General features: G+C 39.9%; 1 protein-coding gene across 1 annotated transcript in view; it reads right to left on the bottom strand.

Annotated features, from left to right (window-relative positions):
* The window catches only part of KIF6 (kinesin family member 6), a 4,303,753-nt gene that overhangs the window by 396,451 nt on the left and 3,886,274 nt on the right, over positions 1–21,028 (bottom strand). The window lies entirely within an intron of this gene.

The following is a 21,028-nucleotide window of genomic DNA, read 5'->3' as shown; positions in this document are numbered from 1 at the left end:
ATCATAATGACACACATGCCTTAGAGCTGACTCAGTAGTCAGGGACTTTGGCACCACCCAGATAGCAATCTAGCCTTTGACCATCATGTCTACAGTGGTGAGGAAATCTTTCTATGTTGCGCAACTTATAAACAAAGGTATGGCATTTAAGCCCAAGGAAGTCATTGTTCCACTGTATTTGGCATTCATCAGACCTATCACTGAGTACAATTCCCCCTTTGGAATGTACTTAACCAGGCATATCCTACAAATGGAACATTCACAGAGGTTTCTCACTAAACGAATACAGGGCATAAGTAAAATACCCTATGCAGACCACCTCAAGGTCCTATACCTGTATTCTGTCTGATACATGCTCTTGAGGAGAGATCTATGCCTGGCATACAGGGCATTGTCAGACCCCACTCTGATGGACTGCCTGCATATCCAAAAGACAAACAGCACCATAATTATCCATTCTAAAGACTTAAACCTTGCCTATGATATAAATAGGACCTGCTGGAGAGATAGGTATGTATCCCAGAGACTACCCCATATATGGAACAGCCTACTCATCCATCTGAAGCAGACTTCCTCCCTAACCCAATTAAAGTGCAACTTGGACAATTGTATGGGAAACTGGAAATTCATCCCTGGTTTGGCACCTATGTCTCTAATGGACACAGGGTTCATCTCTCAGGCCCATGCTTACAATTATCAAGGATATCAGAACTTGTCAGAGATTTGAGATGCATGGCTAAGTATAAAAAGGCCATTATGGTCATTAGCCTAGTAAACACATATGAATGTATGAACCTATGAAAATGCACACACAAATAACATGAAAAAAGAATTCAGTGCCATAAAACTGGTAAATTACACAATGATCTGGTTTATTTATATTGCCTGTGGTTAAACCTCACTAAAATACAGCTATATTCTATTTCTAAATCCAGTATGCAAAAACATATGACACAAAAGCACCTTTTAAATCTAAGTTTTGCACTAACACAGTTGACTTGGTTATTTAACCTCCTTAATAATACAACATACTTACAGAACCTAGTGACACCATGGTGTCCAATAGTATGGCCCAAGGGGTTAAGGTCAAGATCTCTTAATGGATGTAAACTAGTATTCTTACCATCGCTAACGTTGACTCATCAACTGTATAATGTCTCTCACCCTCTTCTACCTTTAACTACTGTCTACCTACTGACTGTTTCCCATGCCATGGGTGAAATGTGTTCCTTACATCTATATAGTAATCCTTCTTGCCCCATGTCTTAGAAGTCATATCTAATGTCTGCTTGTTAGGCATATATATATCTTGCACATAAACTGTTTGCAAACTAAATATTTTATACCTGACATTTAATATCATGTATAATGTTACCACAGAAAAGGTACCTGTTTTATCTTTATAGTGTTACTACAGAACAATTACCTGTTTGTATTGAGATGTCTTAAGAAATATGTAACATGTCTTAGTAAAATTTTTGTTTTGTCTTGAATATCTTAAATGTACTTGCTGTTTTGTTTCTCCCAGGGCCACTACTGAAAATTTGTTTTCTTCAGTCAGACCATCAAACCCAGTAAAGACAAATAAATAAATAAAATCAACGTACAAAAGTTAATGGTTAAACTTTTTTTCTGTGGAAAAAAATATTTGAATACCTCTTTAATATCTGCTTCTCATGTTACTAAGCATGTTTTAAAGTATGCTTATGATGCTCCTGATTCTTGCCCCAGAGCTGCTACTTCTGGGTCAATAATAACTAGATGTGCACTAACACAGTTCAGTTGGTTCAGATATCTCTTAATCCATGTTTTCAAATCCTTTCTGAGGATGTTAAAACTGAAATTCTAAATGTTTCCTTACTCAAATAAGTTCACTTTAGCCATTCTGCAGCTGAAATGTTCAAGAAGTGTGATGAAAGGGGTAAGCTGATTCAAGGAGTGAATCAAATTCTTCAACCCTGCTTTTTAAGGCAAAAATAAATTTTCTCTCCTCTCCAGTTTCATTTTTCAATAAGCAATTCAAGCAGCAAAGAGTCGTCAAACAGGATTTTAAAAAGCAATGGCAAGGAGATACCATTCAAAATGCAAGAACAACCCTCCCAATTAGCATAACTGTCTATCTGTTCTCTCCAACTTGGCAAACTCTCCATTTCTGTGAGGCGTCATCCTCACTTGTGGCACCAGACTGTTTTAGACAAATTGGTCCTAAGTGTAATTCAGCAGGGGTACACTTGGCAATGGAAGTCCCTCTCTTATTCTTAGGGAATTCCTCCTTTCCCAGTAGACCAAGTCTCCCTGTTTCTTCTGATTCTGCACCAGATGTTTGCATAGGGGGTAATACAGCCAGTGCCTCCCTGCTAAAAGCCTGTGACTTTTGATATTTCAGTCTGCCAAAACTTATATTAGCAGCATGCATAAATAAATAAATAAATAAATAAAAAGACTAGTTTCACACTATATGTTATTAACAAAGTTCAACTGGCTCACTGACAGAACCCACAGTGTAAAAATTGCAGACTCCAAATCTGACTTCAAAGCAGTGACAAGTGGAGTACCACAGGGTTCCGTCCTGGGACCTCTCCTGTTTGGTATCTACTTCTCTGAAGTACAGGCTAACACAGAAGGCATCTGGCTAACGAAGTTCGCAGATGACTGCAAACTAGGAGCCATAGTCAAGTGCCCAAATGATGTGGACATCCTACAAAAGGGCCTCACTGAGACAGATGCCTGGTGTCAGAGCCATGGCCTCAAGCTCAATGCCAAAAAGTGCAGTGTCATTCCCTTTGGTAAAAACTCTGTACCCATGAACTACCACATAGGCAGCATTCTACTTAACACCGAATGCATAATAAGAGACCTTGGGACCCAGGTGGACAGTAGTCTCTCCTTTGATAGTCACATCGCCACAGTAGTCAGGAAGTCCTTCTACATGGCACACCTCATTATAAAAGGGTTCTCATCCAGGAAAAAAGAGGTCACTGTTCCCCTCTACTCGTCACTCATTAGACCCATTATAGAGTACAACGCCCCTTTTGGAATGTACCTCACAAGCCATCTGCAGCAGATGGAAAGGCCACAGAAGTACCTCATAAAGAGGATTACTGGCCTCAAACAAATGTCCTACACTGACCGCCTCAAAAAACTCCAGCTTTACTCCGTAGCATATCGCCTACTCTGAGGTGATCTCTGCCTAACATATAAAGCTATGTCAAACCCAAAGCTGTTGGACATGCTACACCTAAAGAAATCCCAATCCCTCCAAGCTACATGCTCTAGGGACCTAAACCTTGTCAGCACAATAAACAGGACACACTGGCGGGATAGATTCCTGTCCCAGAGACTTCCTATACTCTGGAACAAGCTACCCATCTATGTCAAGCAAAGTTCTTCATTAGCACTCCAAGAAAAATCTTAATGAGTGGATGGGAAATAGGAAATACACCCCGGGGATCACTTCTGTGTCTCTGCTGGACAGTGGCACAGGAAAATAACTTTCTTGGGTGGCGTAAGCTATGGAACCTTGCTGGCTAGGCTTATGTAGGCCCTTGGGCCGATAGCCTAGTACCTACCTATGAACCTATAAGAATAGTGGGGAAAGACAGAAAAGAGGGAAATATATTCTCCTATGTATAAATGGATCTAGGACGCTTGCTCGACTGAGCAAACGTCAAAATCCATAAAACCCGAACACACTTTAATGAAAGTGCTTTTATCGAAAAAGCACTTTCGTTAAAGCTTGTGACAAACAAAAAAAACACCATTTACATTTTACAGGTTGTGCCCCCGACACCCCCCCACTTTAATATTCTCCCTACGAGACCGCACTACAGTGGGAAAAAGTGAAATTTCCCTTACCCGCACCGTAGTACAGCCTTGGCAACAGTCATACTTACGCGAAAGTGCTGCTTCGGTGAATAGCACTTTCGCGTAGGTATGCCCTGCCGTTTGGATTTCGGTTGTTTGCTCAGTCGAGCAAATGTCCTAGATCCATATAAATATATCTGCATTACAGCTTTTTATATTAAAATATAGCAGATCATTTTTTTAAAGAAAATTTTTATTAATTTAAGATATTTACAATATATATATATATATATATATATATATATATATATATATATACACAGAAAGGAAGAAATTCAACCTCACATACTCTTATACAATGTTAAGAATAGACTGAATCACGAAAGTAATCTTATACAAGTAACACATTAAGAGTCTTGGTATTTCAACAGCAAGATTTCAAGGCTATCCCAACCACTAAAAGCTTTAGTACATTACAGATCTATTTCTGTTCACTTCTTTTTCAGTTTTACATAGTACTGCTGCTAAATTTAAAAATTCTTTGAATGTAGGAACTGAACTAGATTTCCATTTTTTTATAATAACTTTTCTAGCTACTGCCAACAGACTCCAGAACAGTTTTTGTTGTTTGGCTTTTACAGTAAAAGGAAGTGGAACACTCATTATTAGTATTATTTATCCAGTTAAAAAATAATTATCAGACCATAATTCCTTAAAAACATAATTATCTCTTCCCAATACACAATTAATTATTCACAATTCATGAGCATATGTGTCCAATCAGCTTTTACATCTTTACTACATCTCCCACAGATTGAAGAAGTCATTTTACTAAACTTAGAGATTTTTAGGGAGCAACAAATATTCTATGTATATATTTCCACTTTCCAGTATAAACTTGACGAAGTCTGACTAACTGATTTAAGTAATAAAGTTGTATTCTTACCATCTACCGAGACACTCAATCTACTACTATCTAAACAGTTCCAGAATTTTGTATCAAAATTATTATTATTTATACCTAACATATAATTAAAATTATGCATATATTTAAAGTGCCAGTGTGCCTTTTGTACATGTTGTTAAAATGATCCTTTAAAATTGATAGACTTTACTTATTATACATATCGTTAATAAATACATATAATCATTTACATTGTCTCATTGTACATAAAAATAAACTGATAATTATAACAAAGTGTAAAAAAGTATAAAAAACAAAGTCTCCCTTTACATAACCCTAGTGTTCCAGTTTTTTATACTTTTTTACACTTTGTTATAATTATCAGTTTATTTTTATGTACAATGAGACAATGTAAATGATTATATGTATTTATTAACGAAATGTATAATAAGTAAAGTCTATCAATTTTAAAGGATCATTTTAACAAAATGTACAAAAGGCACACTGGCACTTTAAATGTATGTATAATTTTAATTGTTTAATTGATTAATTAATTGTGTGAAGGAAATGCATGTATATAAATTCAAAGGACAAGAGGAGACTTGGTTCTGATGAAGTCTAAGTGTTTTAGATGAAAGCGCTTAACCTAAGTCTATATTTTTTGTTCAAATAAAGAAGTGTTTTTATCACAGTGCTTTGGAGTGCCAGTATTTCGAATCTGAGCCCAAGGGAACAGATCTTTGCATCTATCATATCGAGTTGACTGTACCTTATTTATCGTGATTTTTAACTTATATAACTTGGACAGGCTTCCTTCGTAGGCCAATTTACCCCCAAAGATAGCATTCATATAATGGTGGAATAGTGTTCTGTTCCTCTTCACTCATATCTACAAATTAATTTAATTTCTTACTGATGGATAATATTAACTGGTTAACATATTTGTCCAACGTATAATCTTTCATAAAATATTCTGGCAACTTAGCTTTTGCTTTTTCAAAGCAATCAGACCATAATACTAAACTATTCCTTTTTAGTAAATTCATTCTAACATTGTTCTGAGTTTCCTTAAATCTAGAGGTGTGTGCAATGGGAAAGCACACACATTTTAATTTTGATATGGAGTTTTAAAAACATATTTCTTAACTGTTTTAAGAATTGATTTCATATGAGTCTAAAGATTGAAATTAATTTCCTTCTAAGGTAAATTTTATTAACCAGATGAAATGATTGTTCCATATTTTTAATTTATCATATTTGATAAACTTATAAGATTTGAATAAAATCTGACCCTGACCGGTTTTGCATTGACTAGTGTAAGTTGAGTCTATCCAGAGTATAATAAGAGTTAAAATTTGCAGCAGCAGAAAAAGATTCTACATCATTCATACTCCTATAATCTTATATGATTTATATAAGCAAGTATCAGCTTTTTAGGATACCATAAGAATAAAGTTAACATTTTTCCATTTTCTTTAAAAGTTATCAAGTATCAAAGATATTGAATGCAATATTTATACAGTGTTGGGCAATATAATGATTTTAAGAAGTACTAACCTATTCTTGAAGGTAAAAACATTAATTCTGTTTTGTAATAAGAAGTAACACTTCTTCAATTATTCTTTCAAAATTATTATTAATAATCTTACTTATATCTTGACAGATTTTATTCCTAAATATTTTAGTTATTTTCCTTCCCAATTATATTTATATTTATCCTTAAACTTACTCTCTAGTAATTCATTTAACACTAAAGTTTCAGTTTTATTATTAAATTTCAGCAGCGATACTTATTTCAATTTCCACATCTATTTCTTCAACTGAATAATTTAAATCTGCTACAGTTTGCAAAATATAATTTGCAAAAAGCTGTAGTTTACATTGACAATCATTGCTAATTGTGACTCCATCAATTTTTCACTGCTTTTTATACTGTTAGCTAATATTTTGATAACTGATGCAAATGGTAGAGGGAACAAGGGACACCCTTGCTTTGTGCCTTTGTTTAAAGTGAATCTTTGAGAAATGTAAGATTCAATTTTAACATATGCTTTGGAGTCTCTGTACAGTTTTTTTAATGTTCTAATAAATTGTTCTGGAAATGCAAATGCTTCTAAAGTTTTAAACAAGTGGTTACAACTTCCAGAACCAAAAGCTCTCTCGATATCTAACCTAATAATGGTCAATTTACTACTACTGCTTTTCCTAACTCTACTATATTTACTACCCTTTTTACATTATCACACATTATATTCTACTGACTATAAATTCTATTTAATCTTTATTAATTAATCTACTACATCTCTTAATCTTGTGGTAAAGATGGAAGTAAATATTTTACAGTCTACATTTAATAATGAAATAAACTCTGTATGAGGAAACGTGTTATCCTTTCCTTGTTTAAGTATAGGTGAGATTACAGAAAATTTCCATGAGGGAGGAATTATATTGTTACTCCGAATTATCCTGAAAACATTACTCAGAGATTTTAAAATATTTAGCAGAAGCAGACTACATAATTCCATGCTTAATTTAACCTGGGAACTTTATTATGTTCCCCCTTTTTAAGGCTTCTTTAAATCTTATTACTGTAATAATTATTCAACTGAGATACTTGCTGGTCATAAAGTTTATTAGTAACATTTTTCTTGAAATACTTGTCAATTTGATAAAAATCAGGATCTTTTTTTATCTTTATTAAGATCCTCATGGAATCTTTTAAAAATATTAAGCATTTCCTCTATGTCTGAAGTAAACTTATTAGTGTGAGGATTTTTGATATTACTGATTTGTAACTTTTTGCTTAACATCTTGCTTGTATTAGCTAATCAGTGTAGATTTTTTGAAGTCATTGTATAACTGTGTAATTTATTTTTTTATAAAGCTGTCTCCATTTTATGCATTAAAACTGTTTTGATATTTTGCCATTAACTTTTTAATGACTTATTATTATCTAATTTCGTTGTTTGTTGATCACACCTTGGTTTGTGTATTCCATCTTGTATTTCTAACAACTTGTTATCTCACTCTTTCACTTTATTACTATCCCATCTTTCCACTCTACCTTTAATACGCATTTTAAGGAGTCCAACAGTATGACTTTACTAACCTGACCATTATTATTTAAAGAAAAAAAATCTTGATTTGTTCATTTTAAATGCTTTCAATTTCATCATATATACTTGGATTCTATAAATAATCTGAAATTTCATAATATCCATTAAAATATTAACACTTAATTCATTATGATCAGATAAAGGACAATGTATGGTTTTTAAAATAATACACTTTATTAAGTAAATCTGTAGAGGCATAAATCGTATCAGTTCTAGTTTGTGTCCCATGCACATAAGAATAATGAGTGAAAAATAATGACTTAATTTCTGCTTTTACTATTACATCAGCTACACTGTTATTACTAATCCATCTATTTAGTGATTTAGCTGATGCCAGAATTTTAGCTTTCTTTTGTTCACTTGTATCTTCTATGCTAGATATGCAGTTAATATCCCCTACTAGAATTAAACTACCTTTTCAATGACTTTGTAGTAAGTTTAAGTGATTTTTAGCCACTCTTGCACCTATTTCAGGGATCCAGTAAATTTAGCTAGTACACAAAGTTTGCCATTATATTTAATTATTACAAATGTATACATTCCTTTGTGAACATTAATGGATTCCATGACCATAGGCATTACAGCAGATTTTTTCCAAAGTATAGCAGCTCCTGTCCTCTCTTTCTTAAAAGAAACAGATGATAACATAACATATCATCATCTTCTTTCGGCTGTTCCCATAAGGGGTCACCACAGCGGATCACCTGTTTCCATTTCTTCCTGTCCTCTGCAACTTGCTCTGCCACACCAACCACCTGCATGTCCTCTCTCACCACATCCATAAACCTTATCTTAGGCCTTCCTCTTTTCCTGTTACCTGGTAGCTTCATCCTTAGCATCTTTTTCCCAATATACTCAGCATCCCTCCTCAGCACATGTCCAAACCAACGTAATCTTGCCTCTCTGCCTTTGTCTCCAAACCTTCCAACCTGGGCTGACCCTCTAATATACTTATTCCTAATCCTGTCCACCCTTGTCACACCCAGTGCAAATCTTAACATCTTTAACTCTGCCACATCCAGCTCAAACTCCTGCCTTTTTGTCAATGCCACTGTCTCCAACCCATATAACATAGCTGGTCTCACTACCCTCTTGTAGACCTTCCCTTTCACTCTTACAGGTACTCGTCTGTCACAAATAACTCCTGACACTCTTCTCCACCCACTCCATCCTGCCTGTACTCTCTTCTTCACCTCTCTTCCACACTCACCGCTACTCTGAACTATTGACCCCAAGTATTTAAACTCATCCACCTTTGCCACCTCTACTCCTTGCATCCTCATCATTCCTCTATCCTCCCTCTCATTCACACACATACATTCTGATAACATACATATATACATGATAACATAGATGATAGCATAACATAAGTTATTTAATTACTGTATACTTTTATCTATCAAGGGAGTCTCTTGCAAGAATATAATGTTGCCTCTATTTAATTTTAGATATCTCTGATATTTCCTTTTATCATTATTTAATCCATTCATATTAACAGATACTAGATTAAGACTATCCATACTGTGTATTTAAATAGATTCCTTTTAAAAGATAACATGACACATTTAGCCACAGTATTAATTTAACTGTACATAAGATTCTAATGCATTCCTTCATTACTATCTTAACATTCCACATTTTTTGAATTCTTCCTTTCTACAAACTAAACTACTAAAACTCGTAAATAAAAACAAAAACAAATCTACAACTGTAACTGTATACATTACTAATAAAACACAACCTACTGTGCATACCAAAGTACAAACTATTATGCTATCTCTCTACCTACAAATACCTAACAATTCATAAAAAACAAACAAAAAGCTACCGTAACTTATAAATAATCAACATAATATTATATACAAGTTAAAAATAATGAGAGACTATTATTTCAGTTATATATTTTGCCATTTGAAACTATTCTCCCATTACTACATAAAAGTTTAATAATCCTCTATTAATTCTAAACATTAATTAATCCAACAATTAGTGTACTATATAGCTATTGATGTAACAGTAGTAGACATTATCCATTAAATCTTCCTAAATTATTCACTCATTAACTTAAGTATAACTAAATTTCTAAACAAGTAGACCAAAGTGGGACCTGAACAGATAAAGATATCTGCAAACCTACAGGTGACAGGTAATCTTATCATACTAAACTATTATACAAAAGGAAAATCAATGTATATATGTATTTATTATGCTAAAAGGTATGCACATATTTTTAGATCTAACAAAAAGCTCTGATTTAATTTTAAAAGTAGAAGGTTCTATATCTCAAGACTGTGTAACACTCAATATGATAAATATCAAAATATTTAAAAATCTTTTACCTTATTAAACTAATTTATAAAATACTGAGGTCAAAAAGAATGTCATGCTATTTCTTTGGAGTAAAAAAAAACATTTACAGTTTACATTGTATTCAAAAGTTACAATGTGCTTATTTCAAATCTTATTCTCCCTTCCTGGGTTCAATATACTGAAACATCCACTTTACCTCCTATCAAAATTGATGTACTGCTTCAACAATATAACACTCAAATTTCAGCTCTGACTTATGAAATGAGTTATTTTAAGTAGTATTAGTGAATCTAATATCAGACAATATACAAAAAGCTTCAAAGTTCCCATGACCAAGCTTCAAATTTCCTGTGCATTCACATTTCTGCCATATATAGGAATATGCAATATATATCATTCTTATAAGCAGTGTGTTATTTAAATTTATTTTTCTGTCTTATTTGCCCACTAGTATTCTACCTTATTCTATATCTCTTGTATTTCTAAAATCCTCCATCAAAGAGCTATTTAATCATCAGCACTCTATTAGAGATTATAGTATATGTACAGTATACACTAGAGAGTCGATTATCCAAATGTCAATTATCCGAACCAGCCTTCCAAAGTTTTTGGGTAGGAAAAAATCATAAAGTCTGAATATGCAAACATTATACATATTTGCTTGAGCATGTCTTTTGAGACTGTAGCCAGCTCATGTGTGAAAAATATTCTTTATTGTCCACTGAAATTGCTGAATGGTTGAAAAGTGTAATCCTGCATGCAGAAAAAAAACAAGAACTTAGAAGTTTTTTATCTGATTCAAGTATATGTTTGATTATCCGAACTACCCTAGGTCCCAATTAGTTCAGATAATCACCTTTCTACTGTACATCTCTTAACTTACTGATATGGCTCTTTTTTTTAATCTTACTTAGTAGATATTTTATTCCTTGTACATATGCATATTATTCTAGTATTCAAAATGCACTTGCTTGATGCACTCCTTAAAATGGAGAGCATTGACATCTGTGCAGTAACAGAGACCTGGTTCAGGGCTCTGGAGAGCATCCCTAAGCTAGCAGGCCATAATTCATACCACACTTTTTGCCCCAAAACCTGGACCGAAGCCCTAAAGGTGGTGGTGTCTCCATATTGATAAAGAACATGCACACCTCCAGACTAGTAGCCCAACATAACGCATCAGAGGTACTTCAGGTACAACTAACACTGGGTAAAACTGCAATCCAGGTTGTAGCCTGCTATACCTCCCCTACTATGTCCCAAGACTCCCACTCCACACCGGAAAATATTAAGATACAACCCAATACCCTTCTACTGGGGGACATTAACTACCCCACCATTAACTGGGAAAATTACTCCTGTACCAACACACTTGCTCAACGTTTTCTGGAATTCATTAATTCCAATGACCTGGACCAACTCATTCTTACCCCCACCAGGGGTAAAAACATCCTCGACCTGGTCATTACTAACATGGACAACTGTTGCTCTACACCAGAAATCAAGTCCTCTCTGGTCAGATCTGACTACAGCTAATCACCATGGATATTCACATCCCACCCTCACTCCTGTAAAGGAAACCACCATGAAAACCTTCTCCAAAGCACACTTTGGGCTTCTAAAAATACAGATGGCTAACTTCACGATGCCCATGCAAATGGAAAATCGGTGCATGACTGCTGAATCATACACCAATGCACTGTATGAACACATACACAAGTGCATGGAACGGGCCATACCAAACAGAACTCAGCCTCTCTCCTCGAATAAAAGGAAGCCAATCTGGTGGTCCCCTACCATAAACAAACTCTACAACAGAAGGAAGAAACTGCTGCAGAAAAGGGTAAAGTCCCAAGACTGGAAAAACTCCCTTGTTAGCTTCAGCAAAAAACTAAGATCCCTCATCAAATCCTCTAGAGCTAGCTACAAAACCAAAATTGCAGCAGATACTAAAGACAACCACAGGGCATTCTATAGTTATGTCAAAAATCTACATAACAATACTCAAATCTGCTTTAAGCTGCAACACATATATCGAGCCAACTGATATTGCCAATATTCTGGCTGACAGGAAAGTAGTGGACTCCAAATCTGACTACAGACCAGTTACAAGTGGAGTCCCACAAGGATCGCTCCTGGGTCCTCTCCTGTTTGTCATCTACGTCTCTGACCTTCAAGCCAGAACAAAGGAACTCTGGCTGACCAAGTTCACAGATGATTGCAAACTGGGAGCCATTATTGACTCTCCAACTGATGTAGATATTCTACAAAAAGGCCTCACTGAGACCAATGACTGGTGCCAGAACCATGGCCTTAAGCTCAATGCCAAAAAAAAAGAAGTTATGTCTTATCATAACGTTTTATCTGAGTTGTTGATGATCTTCCAGTCATCACTGGTGGGTTCACTTCCAAGCCCTCAGAACAGAGTCGGCCTTACACCAAGCTTGCATGCACCAAAAACTCTCGAGCTAACCTGCTACCCACAATGCCCTTTACTCAGTTACCTCAGATCGAGTTTGCATGCAACATATAGAAGAAGAAATAAGTCAGGGGCTATCTCTGCGCAGAAACCCTAATACACCACAAAGACCCAGAAGATCCACCAGGAACCTTTGGAGGGGGTCGGTGGGAGGGTGTGATGACTGGAAAAAGACCAACAACTCAGATGGAACGTTATGGTAAGACATAACATCTTTATCTAAAGTTGTTAATCTTCTTCCTATTCATCACTGATGGGACCGAGTCCCCAGCTACTTGGAGAACCTGGGTGGCCCTTATGGAAGAACATTCCTGAGAACCATTGAACCAAAGGCCGCTCTTCCCCTGGAGATCAGATCCAATTTTTAATGTTTGATAAAGGTGTGGGGCTTAGCCCAAATAGCAGCTGCACAAATGTCATCCATGGAGGCCCTACAGTGGAAGGTAACAGATGCTGCAACAGCCCTAGTTGAGTGAGCTTTGATTTGGCCAGGCTTAGGTTCCTCCGTAAGTGAATATGTGAAGGCAATGCAATCCCTGAGCCATTTAGACAAAGTAACTTTCGATACTGCGCCTCCCATTCTAGGGCCTGCAAAGGTGATGAAAAGCTGGTACGACTTGTGAAAGGATTTAGTTCTGTCCACATAGAAATGTAATTGTCTATGAACATCCAAGGAATATAGGCAGTATTCTCCTTTGTTAGAGAAATTCGGGAAAAACACATGGAGCTCAATGGACTGGTTAATCGAAAAGTCAGAAACCACATTGAGGTGAAAGGATGGGTTAGTACGAAGTGATATACTGTCCTTATGAAAGATCAGGTAAGGGCTCTTGATACATAATGCTTGTAATTCAGAAATTCGTCTGGCTGAGGTTATAGCCACCAGAAATAAGGATTTCCAGAACAGGAATTTTAGATCACATGTCGCAGCCAGCTCAAATAGAGGCAGAGAAAGAGACTGTAGAACCCAGGACAGATTCCATGCCTCCACCAGCTGCCTAATGGGAGGCCTGCTGTGGAAAATACCCTTGAGGAAAGTCTTGCAAAGGTGAGAGGAAATAAGCGGGACTCCATCTGACCCGTTACGGAAGTTGGAAGCAGCTGCTAGGTGGACTCAAGTGGTGGAAGCTGAAGCCCCATTGTCAAACAGTTCAGCCAGATAATGAATAATAGTGGCTACGGGGGCTGAGAACGGGTCTAGCTTCTGATTATGTGAACAAATAGAGAATCTTTTCCATTTGTCCCTGTAAAGTTTCCTGGTGGATGGTTCATGAGTGGCCAAGATAATATCATGTATGGGTAAAGAGAGGGGTTCCTGCCTGGCAACTAACGGAAGTGGAGAAACCAAGCTGTCAGCTTGCGAGTGGACAGATTCTGGGGAGTCAGCCCTTGTGGGTGAGATATGAGGTTGTGACGAGTGTCTAGGATCCAAGTAGGTTGTAACAGATGAGGTCGAAGGAAGGGAAACCACACTTGACAAGGCCAGAATGCAGCAATGAGGATCACTTTGTTTCTCAACCGAATGGCTTTCCTTAGAAGAAGAGGAATTGGAGGATAAGCATAAAGGAGATCCTTGGGCCAATTGTGAATCAAAGCGTCTCTCCGTGACTCCCCAAGAGGGGGAAAGAGGGCAAAGTAGCTGCTGCATTTTGTGTTTGAGGGGGAAGAGAAAAGGTCGCAGCATGGCTGGCCCCAACGGCTGAAAATTTCTGCCGCCACATTCGGGTTGAGAGACCACTCATGAGGATGGAGAATGCATCTGCTCAGCCTGTCCGCAATCACGTTGGAGCTCCACGGGATATGTGTTGTGATCAGAAAGCGGTTGGAAGCTATCGCCCACTGCCAGATTCTCATGGCTTCGTGACATAGGGGGTAGGATTTGGTCCCTCCATCTTTATGTACCAGACCATGGAAATGTTGTCTGACTGGACAGCAATCGTTGCGGATGAAAAGCTTGCAACGCCAATAGCACCTCTCAATTCCAAGACACTGATATGCAAGTTGACCTCTACATCGGACCACGTACCTTGGACTGAGTTTCCCTGGAAGTGGCCACCCCACCCCATCAGGGAAGCACCCGTGGTCACCATGGCGCTGGGCTGGGGAGATTGGAAAGGGCAGAACCAAAGATTTTCATCTGTACTCATCCTCCAGAGGAGATCTAGTTTGCAAGTGTTGGTGATGAGAATCTGTGAGCTCAGGGGGTGAAGATTGGGTATCCACTGGGCCTGAAGGAGCCATTGTAGTAATCTCATGTGTAGTCTGGCTAAGGGAACAATAGGGATGGCTGCAGCCATAGACCCCAAGGTTTGGAGAACTTCCCTTGCAGACACCTTTCTTCAACAGAGTATCACTTGAACTTCTGCCCTTAGTCTCTGAAGCCTGTGAAGAGGTAGTGCGATCAGGTTTGACTGGGTGTTGAATATTACTCCTATGAATTCCAATTCTTGTGAGGCTTAACGGTTGGATTTCTCCCAATGTATGGTGATGCCCAATGACTCCGCTAGAACCGGAGGGCCCTGACCAGAAGACGCTTGGTGGGGGCGGAGAAGAGCCAATCATCTAGGTATGGAAACACCTGGAATCCCTGAAGTCTCAGATGAGCTGTGGTCACTGCAAGGCATTTCATGAACACTCTGGGGGCCATCGAGAGACCGAAAGGCAGGGCTCTGAATTGGTAGTGATTGGCTCCCAACCGGAAGCAAAGGAGGCTCCTGGAGTGCTTGTCCATCTTGATATGGTAATACGCATCCCGGAGATCTAATGAGAACATCCACACACCCTCCCGCAGAAAGGGAAGGATGGTTTGAATCGTGAACATATGGAATTTGGTCTGAACTACTGATTTGTTTAGTTGGTTGAGATCCAGAATGGGCCTCCATTCCCCTGTTTTCTTTGGCATCAAAAAGAATCTTGATTAGAACCCTGATCTGCACTGATCTGGGGGGACCTGTTGGATGGCTCGTTTTTGACATAGCTTTCATATTTCGGAAGCTGCCTCCTCCCTTTGACTGGGTGGAACATTGGGAAGAGATTATGGAGGTCTTGGATAAGATATTAGGGGAATATGGTAGCCTCTGGTAATGATTCTCTGCACACACTGATCATCTGCAATGGAGAGCCAGGCAGCTTGGTGCAGAGAAAAATGCACCCGACTGCTTCCAGAGGAAAGCAATCGGGCAGCACCTCAGGAGCGCTGATACGGTCAACCTGAGAAAGAATCTCTGGAGCACTGGTTCCAGGGACCCCCTCTGCCCTGAAAGGGGGGTCTTCCATTATTGGAACCCCCTCTGCCTTTGGAGGAGTCCTCAACACGTCCGTCTCGGAAAGGACCTTGAAACTTCTTGTGGCACATCTTTCCGCTCCTCTGATTCCTGGAGAAGGAACGCTGAGGTTTAGAAAAGCATAGGCCAATGGCAGACAAGGTCTTCCCATCTTGCTTGCATGGCTAATGTATCCTTGACCTTAGCAATGAACAGAGTTGATGGTTCGCTAGGAACATTTAAAAAGGAAGACTTGAAGGAGTCCGCGAGGTCACAAATGTGCATCCAGGCATTGCGTCTCATGACTACGCCTGCACCTGCAGCTCTAGCTGCTCCTTCAGTTGCATGTAACAGCAACCTCATGGATGAATTGGATATTGACTCTAGGGTGGCAAGTTGGGAAGCAACTTTATCTCGTGCTCCATCTGATACTTGGCCGGCGAGGGTTCCGGAGAGTTCAGAGATAAGATCTCTCTGGAGCCTAGTAAAATATGCCAAAAAGTTCAGAGACCTAACTACAAAGACCGCTGACACAAAAACTCGCTTCCCTAACCTGTCCACTGCCCGGGACTCTCTGTTGGGTGGGTGAACATCAGGACTCTCTTCAGCAAGGTCCTTTTTCGTGGCTGCCGCCACCACCATAGCGTCCACTGGCAAACCTCTAGACCAATGGGGTTGATCCTCTGGAGGGGATAGTACCTTGTCTGATCTCCTGGGGATGTCCTCAACGGAGTCCGGGCTCTTCCATTCCCACTGCACGATGAGCTTAACCAACTCATCGGCGGGGGGGGGGGGTCACCCAAGAAGTAGAGGGCCGAGAGTGAAAGGCCTGCATGAATACGGATTCCTCCAAGGAAGGGTTGGAGGGCTTCCACTCACCCCTCTGTTTCAAAATTGCCATGATGTCTCTGAAGGAGACATCATCAGGGGCTGACCATGGGGATCCTTCCCCATCATCGTAGTCTGTATCTTCCGTGAGGGACTCCTCTGGGGAGTCCATGTCTTTCCTCTTACACACTCGTTTCCGAGGGGGTTCTTCGGTGGGAGCATCTGAAGAAGACACAGAAAGGGAAATACCCTGGGCAGGGGTTTCCTGGGCCTTGTGCTCTCTGAGTCCTGGGGGGGGTGGCCTTTGACAGCTGCGTCTTAGAAGGAACTAGGGGGATAATCAACGTAGGAGGATTGCTAGAAGCAAGCACCCTTTCAATCACCTAGAAAGCGGGCCCGCCCAAAGAGGAGTGGGAGCCCGGAACCGAAGAAGACAAAATTGGACCTGGGTCGCACCCCGCTCCACACAGTCAGCCCCCAGGGATGGAGCCTCAAGCAAACTCAGAGCAGTAGTCACTCTCGGATCCAAAGTCGGGACAGAAAACACAGTTGGAACCAATACCGGAACCGGAGGTTCCACCCCCCCAAGCATGAGATTGAGGGAGAGTGGGTTCCAATGGAACTTGGTTCCTGTTTCCTCCATTGGTTCCTGTTTCCTCCATTTTCTTGTGTGGCCAGAGGTAGTTTCTTTACTCACCAGTGGGAGTGGGGAGTACTGAGCTGCTTGTTTGTCCTCAGAGGAGTGGTTAGAGACAGCAACTAGTAATTCGTTGGCCATTTTGGGTCATTTCCTGTTTTTTCCAGCCCCCTGCTATAAAGCACGCTTTGGCGGGCTTTTCTGGCATTAGAGAACTTGGCATAGCTCCTCGTGGTCCCCTGCAGAGTTCCTAAGCCAGCAAAGAGCAGAAAAAGCAACTTTCTTGATAATAAGTATTTTTTAAACATTTTATTTTGCATTTTTCGATCTTTTGAGCTTTTCGACAACTGTCTGTGCCTATATTACTGTTTTATTACCTGATTTTCCTGTTTTTCTGTGCTTAAATTGTTGATTGCACTTGTTGGCTAAAGTTTTGCTTAAAAGTAACAAACAGGCTAATACACTCAAGTGTACCAGCCTTTGATAGCAATTTAGTCGAATACCAAAGCATTCACTGTATTTTTTCTGTCTGTTTGCAAAAAAACTAAAAAAATACTTCTCCTTTCCTAAACTTTCCTAGCTAGTTGTTCCAGTGATCAGATTTTGCTGATCCCTGGGCTTTGTATTTGGTTCCTGTTTCCTCCATTTTCTTGTGTGGCCAGAGGTAGTTTCTTTACTCACCAGTGGGAGTGGGGAGTACTGAGCTGCTTGTTTGTCCTCAGAGGAGTGGTTAGAGACAGCAACTAGTAATTTGTTGGCCATTTTGGGTCATTTCCTGTTTTTTCCAGCCCCCTGCTATAAAGCACGCGTTGGCGCGCTTTAGCGCGACTTAGCGCGGAGTTGCCACTGTTGCACACAAGAGCAGCGGTGGTTTAACAAGGTTAAACTATTCGGGCTACCTAAATTCCACTCTTCAAATTTTCCCTTAAAACTACCTTCCTCGAACTGTACTGCTGATCTAACCAGCGTATCCTATAACTAAAAAGTTCATCTCTACTAGACTATTCTCTATCTGTAAAGCCTAGCACTTGCTCCTACAGTACTTGCACCTTGATAAAGCACTATTATTATGGATACTACCCCACCAGCCTAGAACCCACATCCCCCGGAGTCTTTTGTAAGTTTTTTTATCTATTACTTCTAGCATGTCGAGGGATCAGTTGCTAGTGTCCTCTCCTGCTCAACTGGTGAACCTGGGAATATTGAGGCAATGTTACAATTGCCTCATGTACACAGACAATCCTCTCCTTCTCCCACAAAACACAAATACATGCGAGAGATGCAACTTTACGGCCAAACTGGAGGCTGAGCTCTCTCAACATAGGACTGGCAAGACCAGACAGGAGAAGAAGGTAACCACACACACTACATACCCAGTCACACATAGTACCATCGCAACTTCAAATCATACACATAATCACACAAATACATACTCGGAGGCTCTGATCAAAAATCTACCAAAACAGCAGAGGCCACCAAAGCAGACACCCAAACAACTACCACCTCAGGACCCAACACATGCAACACATAGACCACACAGTCAGAGTGTCAAATAGTCACAGCCCTTAAGGCCAAACACAATGCCAGACACACTCGTCATTGGTGACTCCATAGTCAGGCACACTGACGTCCCGCTCACCAGACTGAGCAAGGAGAAGGTCACAGTAAGCTGCCTGTCGGGCGCTAGAATCCGCCACATAACGCAAGCACTCAGGTCTCTCAACAGCAGGTACAAGTACGACTCAGTCATTGTCCACGCTGGTGTCAACGACCTGAGACATACCTCCTTGGACTACATGAAAAGAGACATTGAGGAGCTCTCTGATTATGTAGCCCAGGCAGGTATGACTCTGACCTTGAGCAGTATCCTACCTTCACCTAGAATGATGCCACAATACAGTGATAAGATGATCAGCTTTAATAATTGGCTTAAATTCTGGTGTCATTCAAAGGGGATTCAATGTCTGTCTGCCTGGGATGACATGCTGGAGAAGCCACGCTGCTTCGCAAGGGACGGCTTGCACCTGTCACCCCTGGGCTTCCGGATATTAGCAAAGGCTCTAGCCACCCCCATAGTGCCTTTTTTAGGCAAGGCTCAAATTCTAAACCTACCACCCTAGAACACAAAAAAGGAAAAAAACTAAGGGTAATGCTGCTCAATGCTAGAAGTCTCAATCTCAAGATGCACGCACTCGAGGCCCTTCTCAGTATGGAGAACATCGATGTCTGTGCTGTGACAGAAACCTGGTTCAAGGCTCCTGAGAGCACCCCAGCACTATCAGGTTTCACCTCATATCATGCGTTCCGGCCCCAAAATCCGGACAACACCAAGAAAGGAGGGGGGGTGTCCATATTCATAAAGGACACACACACCTCAAGGTTGGTGGCAACGCACGATGCATCGGAGACCATCCAGGTGCAATTAACCATAGGCAAGACTGCTCTGCAATTTGTAGCATGTTACAGGCCACCCTCTCAAACTCAGGAACCTCACATGGCCTTCCTGAAAACACTGGAGGGGATAAATGTATCTCCAAACACCATCATACTAGGTGACTTCAACTACCCTAATATAGACTGGGAACACTACTCAAGCCCAAACACTCTAGCCCAAAGGTTCCTGGAGTTCATAAACTCAAATGCCATGGAACAACTAGTCACCATCCCCACAAGAGGAGAAAACATACTTGATCTCATCATCACGAACATGGGATCACAATGTTCAACACCAGAAGTATACCCCTCACTGGTGAGATCAGATCATAAACTAATCTCGCTGGAGGTCCTCATCCCGCCCCCACCTGAAATAAAACAGACCACAGTGAAAAACTTCTCAAAAGCCGACTTCACACTTCTAAAAACTAGTGTGGTCTCCTTTAAGGCCCCTGAGCCAGTGGTAAACATTACTCAAACCGCTGAATCACTTACAAATGCCTTCTACCAGCACCTACAGGACTGCATGGATCAGGCAATCCCAAACAAAACTAAGACTCTTTTTACCAAAGGCAAGCGTCCAGTCTGGTGGACCCCAGCCATAATCAAGCTCTACAACAAAAGGAGGAAGCTACTACAAGACAGAACAAAATCCTTGAAAGGTAAGACACCTTTGATCATTATAAGTAAAAAACTAAGAGCTCTCATAAAATCATCCAAGGCAAATTTTGAGAGAAAAATCGCCAAAGACTCAAAAGACAATCATAAGGCCTTCTGTAGCTATGTTAGAAACCTAGGAGGAAACTCCCAGATATGCTCAGAATTAGTTCAAAATGATGTGAAGATTACTGAACCTACACACATTGCCAACATACTAGCTGACAGGTTCAGTGCAAACTACCCCCCAAAAGGAGAGATATCTATACCAGAGGATTGTAGCCCCCCAAACATCTCCAATGCCCAGGAGAGAACTGCTCTCTCCAAGGCAAAAAACACAGCATCCATGGGACCGGATGGTGTCCCCGGCTCTGTGCTCCATGAACTCAATGAGGAATTAAACCCGCAGTTAGGACAGCTGTTTAATCTTAGCCTCACCTCAGGATACGTACCCAAGGAGTGGCGCATGGCGACTGTGGTCCCACTTCACAAGGGCGGTGCCTCCACCGACCCTGGAAATTACCGTCCCATTAGCTTGACAAGCCTTATCTGCAAAGCCATGGAGAGGATCATAATGGAACTCATAAATAAAGACAT

The sequence above is a fragment of the Protopterus annectens genome, chromosome 1.part1 (genome assembly GCF_019279795.1).
Source record: "Protopterus annectens isolate FY-2018-M chromosome 1.part1, PAN1.0, whole genome shotgun sequence".
Lineage (NCBI taxonomy): Eukaryota > Metazoa > Chordata > Ceratodontiformes > Protopteridae > Protopterus > Protopterus annectens.
The sequence above is the reverse complement of the archived record's forward strand: the minus strand, read 5'-3'. Positions and strand labels throughout refer to the sequence as shown.